Source organism: Thalassophryne amazonica, chromosome 10 (assembly GCF_902500255.1).
Source record: "Thalassophryne amazonica chromosome 10, fThaAma1.1, whole genome shotgun sequence".
NCBI lineage: Eukaryota > Metazoa > Chordata > Actinopteri > Batrachoidiformes > Batrachoididae > Thalassophryne > Thalassophryne amazonica.
In genome coordinates this window covers 39,143,264-39,153,550 of record NC_047112.1, presented here as the reverse complement: position 1 = coordinate 39,153,550, position 10,287 = coordinate 39,143,264, and positions in this window count along the sequence as shown.

Here is a 10,287-nt window from a genome sequence, read left to right as displayed (position 1 = left end):
GGTATGACACAATTACATGGAATGTAAAGTTCCTGACTCAGTTCTTTATGAAATTGAATTTGGCTTAATGTTAGTATTGGACTGACTGTTGTGACATTTGAAGCAAATACTGAAATTGGATGACAAATAAATGTACAGAATTTGCAGTAATCCATTCATTTGCTATGCCTGCTTATTCCATTTAAGGGTCACGGGGTGCTTTTTTTTTTTTTTTTTTCAAGTTAGGCTACAGATGCTTGAGATGGATGAGAACGGTGGTCAAGGAAGGTCACCGAAAACAACACTAGCAAATACAGAAAACACACACAAAAAATCCTTGCATCATTTCAGAAACAGGTTGAGGCATCAAAAAACCATTTGCAAATTGAGAAAATGCCTGCACACAATGCAACTTTAACCTATGGCACATGCAGCAATTTAAAGTAATGTCTGCTGCAATGCACACAAAAGCACAGGGGTAAGAGGTTTCTGCCTCTTGTGCATCATTCAGTGCATCACAACACTTTATTTTCTGAGTCAATAATGATATCTGCTGTATAGATCAGTTACGTTTATTTATTTACATTCATGATTTTATTCTTGAACTAGCTGAACTAACAATTTCCTGTTTTGTTATTTTATTTGTGATACATTGAATGTTCCATCTTTTAAAGTCCTCTGGGCATAAACCTCTTTTTGTGTTGGTAGTACACCTGTTGCGGATGTAGCTGTGTTGTTATGTGAATTGGCAGCAGTCGTGCTGTATAGGCTCTATCTTTGTGTTCTCTGTGTTTGCAAATATCTAAGTTTCTGAGATATTTTTTTGATGCAACTACCTCTTGTTGAATTAATGCACTTTTTTTGTTGGGGTTTTTTTTTGTGTGTGGTTGTGTTTTTCCATTCCATGAGAAATGAAATGCTGCAGAGACCTGAGGGAATCCAACCCACTCAATATTTTGCAAGTTGTGTTCTCAGTGAATTAAATAGCAAATTATGAATTCTTCAGATATGCAAATTGCTGCAACATCTCAATATTTAAATTTACATGCCAAGTTAATTGTAAACAAGACAAAATACTCCACTCAAAATGTCGGTTCCCCGCTGAGCTCCCAACAAATTAAAAAAATTATTTCATTATATAGACATAATGCAACAGCATTGTTAAATCCTTTCAAAGCCAAAGGTGGGGGGGGGGGGGGGGCTCGTGTTGATTAGACGTAAACAAAATGTGCAGCCGTGACATTTCCATGCTCACTGAAGCATGGAGGAATGTTTGTGCCAGTTTGGGTGCAGGGATTCATCAAAGTGTAAATCATGGATCTCTAAAGACAATGCAGACAGGCATAGAAAGATGAGACGGCCGACCTTGAAAGGCGACCTGGCACTGTACGGTTTGGTGAGCAAGACCAGCCATGACTCCTATTGTAATGCAAAATGTGCAAAGCCAGTAATTTCAAACACATCTCGCCGACACAATTAAACCACAGAGAATAAACAGACAGTTGAAATTTGGCTGGAGACAAAAAAATGTCAGAACCCCCCCAATAAAAAAGGAAAAAGAAGGGTGGAACAGAGCGGAAGGGGAACAAAGACAGAAAAAGAGGACAAACTGCCATAAGAATCTGGATTGTGGACTGAAGGATGTGTGCGGTCTGTGGTGTTTTGTCTGTATGAATTTATGCATAACGTGTACGTGGTGTAACTGTGCGGTGGGGGCAGAGCACTCAGCACGAATGGACGCAGTGAGCTGAAACAGACGGGGATGTTTGTATTGCCTCTCCTCACCCAAATATTGGCGTGTGTCTGCTGGGCCGAGACCCCTAGCTGGGACCTCTGCCTCTCTGACCAGGGTCACCAGGCTTGACCTCTTCTCGCCCTGCGGGCCAGCTTAGGCAACCTCATCAAGAAACACCAGATCAATATTTGCCTTGTGGTCAAACCAGAACTAGAAAAACTGCCTCCACCATTCATTTTCAATTGTCTTATGAAGAGCAATAAAGTCAGTATTATGATTGCACTGTGCAGAACAGTTAAAGGACAGCTTTAAGGACAAGTTCTCTATTTTTATAACTTTAATCATATTTAATCAGTATTTTTCAACCTGGGCTCCATTTTTAGATGGTTTAGGTTCATCTTAGAACACAAACACAGTCATGGGCTAAAAGGCTACATAATGTAATTGTATGGGGCAAGTTACAAACACTCGGTAAACCACTTCTTGGCCACTACCGAAGAAGTCAAACAGTCATTAAACATGTCTGGTAATATGGAGAGAACCCATACAGAGTTAACACCCCTATTCCACCTACGGACAATTTAAAGATTCCAATCCACCTAACCCGCATGTCTTTGGATGTGGGAGGAAACCGGAGCACCCGGAGGAAACCCACGCAAACACGGGGAGAACATGCAAACTCCACACAGAAAGGCCACGGGAATTGAACCCACAAGCTTCTCGCTGTGAGGCAACTCGCTATGAGGCAACAGTGCTAACCACCAAGCCACCGTGCTGCCCTACTAATGGCATATTAATTCTATTAATTCTGCTTTGATGACAGCTCTTGCTACTACTACAACTACGACTCATCATCATAATAACTCACTGGTATGATAGTGGTACCACTAAATAATAACAATAATATGATATATGATGATTATATTAATATGATTGGCTCTTGCTTGCCTCTACTGGTGGTTGGCTCTCACTGCGGTATTGTATCACTTCCTGTTCCGGAGCACAGCGGTGTTTTGCTGTATCTGTTAGCTGTTTAATTTGCGCAGTTAGATTGCTCTAGTTACCTAGATAACGATTTGTTTCACAGTGTAATCTTCACGTGCCTTAACTAAAGCACTCCCTCTGCTGAATCACCTCTAAATTATTTACACATTATTCACTTTGTGTGTTTTTAGGAATCCACTAGCTTAGCGCAGCTACTAGCTCTTAGCCGGTTTAGCATGGCGGCTTCTCCTGTCTCTCCCGCACTTTTCTGCTCTGGGTGTGAAATGTTTAGTTATTCCTCGGCCTCCTTTAGCAGTAATGGTACTTGTAATAAGTGTAGCTTATTCGTAGCTTTGGAGGCCAGGCTGGGCAAATTGGAGACTCGGCTCCGCACCGTGGAAAATTCTACAGCTAGCCAGGCCCCTGTAGTCGGTGCAGACCAAGGTAGCTTAGCCGCCGTTAGTTTCCCTCTGGCAGATCCCGAGCAGCCGGGAAAGCAGGCCGACTGGGTGACTGTGAGGAGGAAGCGTAGCCCTAAACAGAAGCCCCATGTACACCGCCAACCCGTTCACATTTCTAACCGTTTTTCCCCACTCGGCGACACACCCGCCGAGGATCAAACTCTGGTTATTGGCGACTCTGTTTTGCGAAATGTGAAGTTAGCGACACCAGCAACCATAGTCAATTGTCTTCCGGGGGCCAGAGCAGGCGACATTGAAGGAAATTTGAAACTGCTGGCTAAGGCTAAGCGTAAATTTGGTAAGATTGTAATTCACGTCGGCAGTAATGACACCCGGTTACGCCAATCGGAGGTCACTAAAATTAACATTGAATCGGTGTGTAACTTTGCAAAAACAATGTCGGACTCTGTAGTTTTCTCTGGGCCCCTCCCCAATCGGACCGGGAGTGACATGTTTAGCCGCATGTTCTCCCTGAATTGCTGGCTGTCTGAGTGGTGTCCAAAAAATGAGGTGGGCTTCATAGATAATTGACAAAGCTTCTGGGGAAAACCTGGTCTTGTTAGGAGAGACGGCATCCATCAATCAATCAATCAATCAATTTTTTTATATAGCGCCAAATCACAACAAACAGTTGCCCCAAGGCACTTTATATTGTAAGGCAAGGCCATACAATAATTATGTAAAACCCCAACGGTCAAAACGACCCCCTGTGAGCAAGCACTTGGCTACAGTGGGAAGGAAAAACTCCCTTTTAACAGGAAGAAACCTCCAGCAGAACCAGGCTCAGGGAGGGGCAGTCTTCTGGTGGGACTGGTTGGGGCTGAGGGAGAGAACCAGGAAAAAGACATGCTGTGGAGGGGAGCAGAGATCGATCACTAATGATTAAATGCAGAGTGGTGCATACAGAGCAAAAAGAGAAAGAAAACAGTGCATCATGGTCTGTCTCAGTCGAGTGCTCATCTTGAATGAGTTTGAAGATGGGTGCATTTTTGACAGCATTATGATTAGCGCTTCCTCCTTTGACAGTCTTGGCAGGGTGAACACAGCTCTGCCAGCTATTGCTGACAATTCTATTCTCAAATATGCTTCACATTAAACATTTAAATCTCAGACCTGCAGCTGTACTCAAAACACAGTGAAGAACTTTTCATATAAAAAGGTAAAGTGAGCATCCAGGCCAACAGGGGAATGACGGGATCCAGCCAACACAATTAAACTTAAGATGAAAACATTGTCATCACATTTTGTTGGGAAGTCATTAAGAAACATGGGCCATCCAAAGTACATTCTTTCACATGACCCTTGATGTCATCCATTCAGTCACTGCAGACAACAGTGATAAGACTTGCTTTAGCACCAACTCTTGAATGAAACAGACGAATAAGATTAATAAATGGAATAGTTTTGACCATGTTGAATGCTTGGTCTCTAAAGTACAGGTTAAACAAGATAAACAACCATTGGAGTCTATGACATAGTACCACATAATCAATCAATCAATCAATCAATTTTTTTATATAGCGCCAAATCACAACAAACAGTTGCCCCAAGGCGCTTTATATTGTAAGGCAAGGCCATACAATAATTATGTAAAACCCCAACGGTCAAAACAACCCCCTGTGAGCAAGCACTTGGCGACAGTGGGAAGGAAAAACTCCCTTTTAACAGGAAGAAACCTCCAGCAGAACCAGGCTCAGGGAGGGGCAGTCTTCTGGTGGGACTGGTTGGGGCTGAGGGAGAGAACCAGGAAAAAGACATGCTGTGGAGGGGAGCAGAGATCGATCACTAATGATTAAATGCAGAGTGGTGCATACAGAGCAAAAAGAGAAAGAAACAGTGCATCATGGGAACCCCCCAGCAGTCTACGTCTATAGCAGCATAACTAAGGGATGGTTCAGGGTCACCTGATCCAGCCCTAACTATAAGCTTTAGCAAAAAGGAAAGTTTTAAGCCTAATCTTAAAAGTAGAGAGGGTGTCTGCCTCCCTGATCTGAATTGGGAGCTGGTTCCACAGGAGAGGAGCCTGAAAGCTGAAGGCTCTGCCTCCCATTCTACTCTTACAAACCCTAGGAACTACAAGTAAGCCTGCAGTCTGAGAGCGAAGCGCTCTATTGGGGTGATATGGTACTACGAGGTCCCTAAGATAAGATGGGACCTGATTATTCAAAACCTTATAAGTAAGAAGAAGAATTTTAAATTCTATTCTAGAATTAACAGGAAGCCAATGAAGAGAGGCCAATATGGGTGAGATATGCTCTCTCCTTCTAGTCCCCGTCAGTACTCTAGCTGCAGCATTTTGAATTAACTGAAGGCTTTTTAGGGAACTTTTAGGACAACCTGATAATAATGAATTACAATAGTCCAGCCTAGAGGAAATAAATGCATGAATTAGTTTTTCAGCATCACTCTGAGACAAGATCTTTCTGATTTTAGAGATATTGCGTAAATGCAAAAAAGCAGTCCTACATATTTGTTTAATATGCGCTTTGAATGACATATCCTGATCAAAAATGACTCCAAGATTTCTCACAGTATTACTAGAGGTCAGGGTAATGCCATCCAGAGTAAGGATCTGGTTAGACACCATGTTTCTAAGATTTGTGGGGCCAAGTACAATAACTTCAGTTTTATCTGAGTTTAAAAGCAGGAAATTAGAGGTCATCCATGCCTTTATGTCTGTAAGACAATCCTGCAGTTTAGCTAATTGGTGTGTGTCCTCTGGCTTCATGGATAGATAAAACTGGGTATCATCTGCGTAACAATGAAAATTTAAGCAATACCGTCTAATAATACTGCCTAAGGGAAGCATGTATAAAGTGAATAAAATTGGTCCTAGCACAGAACCTTGTGGAACTCCATAATTAACATTAGTCTGTGAAGAAGATTCCCCATTTACATGAACAAATTGTAATCTATTAGACAAATATGATTCAAACCACCGCAGCGCAGTGCCTTTAATACCTATGGCATGCTCTAATCTCTGTAATAAAATTTTATGGTCAACAGTATCAAAAGCAGCACTGAGGTCTAACAGAACAAGCACAGAGATGAGTCCACTGTCCGAGGCCATAAGAAGATCATTTGTAACCTTCACTAATGCTGTTTCTGTACTATGATGAATTCTAAAACCTGACTGAAACTCTTCAAATAGACCATTCCTCTGCAGATGATCAGTTAGCTGTTTTACAACTACCCTTTCAAGAATTTTTGAGAGAAAAGGAAGGTTGGAGATTGGCCTATAATTAGCTAAGATAGCTGGGTCAAGTGATGGCTTTTAAGTAATGGTTTAATTACTGCCACCTTAAAAGCCTGTGGTACATAGCCAACTAACAAAGATAGATTGATCATATTTAAGATCGAAGCATTAAATAATGGTAGGGCTTCCTTGAGCAGCCTGGTAGGAATGGGGTCTAATAAACATGTTGATGGTTTGGATGAAGTAACTAATGAAAATAACTCAGACAGAACAATCGGAGAGAAAGAGTCTAACCAAATACCGGCATCACTGAAAGCAGCCAAAGATAACGATACGTCTTTGGGATGGTTATGAGTAATTTTTTCTCTAATAGTTAAAATTTTGTTAGCAAAGAAAGTCATGAAGTCATTACTAGTTAAAGTTAATGGAATACTCAGCTCAATAGAGCTCTGACTCTTTGTCAGCCTGGCTACAGTGCTGAAAAGAAACCTGGGGTTGTTCTTATTTTCTTCAATTAGTGATGAGTAGAAAGATGTCCTAGCTTTACGGAGGGCTTTTTTGTAGAGCAACAGACTCTTTTTCCAGGCTAAGTGAAGATCTTCTAAATTAGTGAGACGCCATTTCCTCTCCAACTTACGGGTTATCTGCTTTAAGCTACGAGTTTGTGAGTTATACCACGGAGTCAGGCACTTCTGATTTAAAGCTCTCTTTTTTAGAGGAGCTACAGCATCCAAAGTTGTCTTCAATGAGGATGTAAAACTATTGACGAGATACTCTATCTCACTTACAGAGTTTAGGTAGCTACTCTGCACTGTGTTGGTATATGGCATTAGAGAACATAAAGAAGGAATCATATCCTTAAACCTAGTTACAGCGCTTTCTGAAAGACTTCTAGTGTAATGAAACTTATTCCCCACTGCTGGGTAGTCCATCAGAGTAAATGTAAATGTTATTAAGAAATGATCAGACAGAAGGGAGTTTTCAGGGAATACTGTTAAGTCTTCTATTTCCATACCATAAGTCAGAACAAGATCTAAGATATGATTAAAGTGGTGGGTGGACTCATTTACTTTTTGAGCAAAGCCAATACAGTCTAATAATAGATTAAATGCAGTGCTGAGGCTGTCATTCTCAGCATCTGTGTGGATGTTAAAATCGCCCACTATAATTATCTTATCTGAGCTAAGCACTAAGTCAGACAAAAGGTCTGAAAATTCACAGAGAAACTCACAGTAACGACCAGGTGGACGATAGATAATAACAAATAAAACTGGTTTTTGGGACTTCCAATTTGGATGGACAAGACTAAGAGTCAAGCTTTCAAATGAATTAAAGCTCTGTCTGTGTTTTTGATTAATTAATAAGCTGGAATGGAAGATTGCTGCTAATCCTCCGCCTCGGCCCATGCTACGAGCATTCTGACAGTTAGTGTGACTCGGGGGTGTTGACTCATTTAAACTAACATATTCATCCTGCTGTAACCAGGTTTCTGTAAGGCAGAATAAATCAATATGTTGATCAATTATTATATCATTTACCAACAGGGACTTAGAAGAGAGAGACCTAATGTTTAATAGACCACATTTAACTGTTTTAGTCTGTGGTGCAGTTGAAGGTGCTATATTATTTTTTCTTTTTGAATTTTTATGCTTAAATAGATTTTTGCTGGTTATTGGTAGTCTGGGAGCAGGCACCGTCTCTACGGGGATGGGGTAATGAGGGGATGGCAGGGGGAGAGAAGCTGCAGAGAGGTGTGTAAGACTACAACTCTGCTTCCTGGTCCCAACCCTGGATAGTCACGGTTTGGAGGATTTAAGAAAATTGGCCAGATTTCTAGAAATGAGAGCTGCTCCATCCAAAGTGGGATGGATGCCGTCTCTCCTAACAAGACCAGGTTTTCCCCAGAAGCTTTGCCAATTATCTATGAAGCCCACCTCATTTTTTGGACACCACTCAGACAGCCAGCAATTCAAGGAGAACATGTGGCTAAACATGTCACTCCCGGTCTGATTGGGGAGGGGCCCAGAGAAAACTACAGAGTCCGACATTGTTTTTGCAAAGTTACACACCGATTCAATGTTAATTTTAGTGACCTCCGATTGGCGTAACCGGGTGTCATTACTGCCGACGTGAATTACAATCTTACCAAATTTACGCTTAGCCTTAGCCAGCAGTTTCAAATTTCCTTCAATGTCGCCTGCTCTGGCCCCCGGAAGACAATTGACTATGGTTGCTGGTGTCGCTAACTTCACATTTCGCAAAACAGAGTCGCCAATAACCAGAGTTTGATCCTTGGCGGGTGTGTTGTTGAGTGGGGAAAAACGGTTAGAAATGTGAACGGGTTGGCGGTGTACACGGGGCTTCTGTTTAGGACTGCGCTTCCTCCTCACAGTCACCCAGTCGGCCTGCTTTCCCGGCTGCTCGGGATCTGCCAGGGGGTAACTAACGGCGGCTAAGCTACCTTGGTCCGCACCGACTACAGGGGCCTGGCTAGCTGTAGAATTTTCCACGGTGCGGAGCCGAGTCTCCAATTCGCCCAGCCTGGCCTCCAAAGCTACGAATAAGCTACACTTATTACAAATACCGTTACTGCTAAAGGAGGCCGAGGAATAACTAAACATTTCACACCCAGAGCAGAAAATCAATCAATCAATCAACTTTTTTCTTATATAGCGCCAAATCACAACAAACAGTTGCCCCAAGGCACTCAGTGCAGGAAAAGTGCAGGAAAAGTGCAGGAGAGACAGGAGAAGCCGCCATGCTAAATCGGCTAAGAGCTAGTAGCTACGCTAAGCTAGCGGATTCCTAAAAACACGCAAAAGGAGTGCTTTAGTTAAGGCACGTAAAGATTACACTGGGAAACAAATCGTAATCTAGATAACTAGATCAATCTAACTGCGCAGATTAAACAGCTAACAGATACAGCAAAACACCGCTGTGCTCCGGAACAGGAAGTGATACAATACCGCAGTGAGAGCCAACCACCAGTAGAGGCAAGCTGCTCCATCCCACTTTGGATGGAGCAGCTCTCATTTCTAGAAATCTGGCCAATTTTCTTAAATCCTCCAAACCGTGACTATCCATTGGGACCAGGAAGCAGAGTTGTAGTCTTACACACCTCTCTGCAGCTTCTCTCCCCCTGCCATCCCCTCATTACCCCATCTCCGTAGAGACGGTGCCTGCTCCCAGACCACCAATAACCAGCAAAAATCTATTTAAGCATAAAAATTCAAAAAGAAAAAATAATATAGCACCTTCAACTGCACCACAGATTAAACAGTTAAATGTGGTCTATTAAACATTAGGTCTCTCTCTTCTAAGTCCCTGTTAGTAAATGATATAATAATTGATCAACATATTGATTTATTCTGCCTTACAGAAACCTGGTTACAGCAGGATGAATATGTTAGTTTAAATGAGTCAACACCCCCGAGTCACACTAACTGCCAGAATGCTCGTAGCACGGGCCGAGGTGGAGGATTAGCAGCAATCTTCCATTCCAGCTTATTAATTAATCAAAAACCCAGACAGAGCTTTAATTCATTTGAAAGCTTGACTCTTAGTCTTGTCCATCCAAATTGGAAGTCCCAAAAAACAGTTTTATTTGTTGTTATCTATCATCCTCCTGGTCGTTACTGTGAGTTTCTCTGTGAATTTTCAGACCTTTTGTCTGACTTAGTGCTTAGCTCAGATAAGATAATTATAGTGGGCGATTTTAACATCCACACAGATGCTGAGAATGACAGCCTCAACACTGCATTTAATCTATTATTAGACTCAATTGGCTTTGCTCAAAATGTAAATGAGTCCACCCACCACTTTAATCATATCTTAGATCTTGTTCTGACTTATGGTATGGAAATTGAAGACTTAACAGTATTCCCTGAAAACTCCCTTCTGTCTGATCATTTCTTAATAACATTTACATTTAC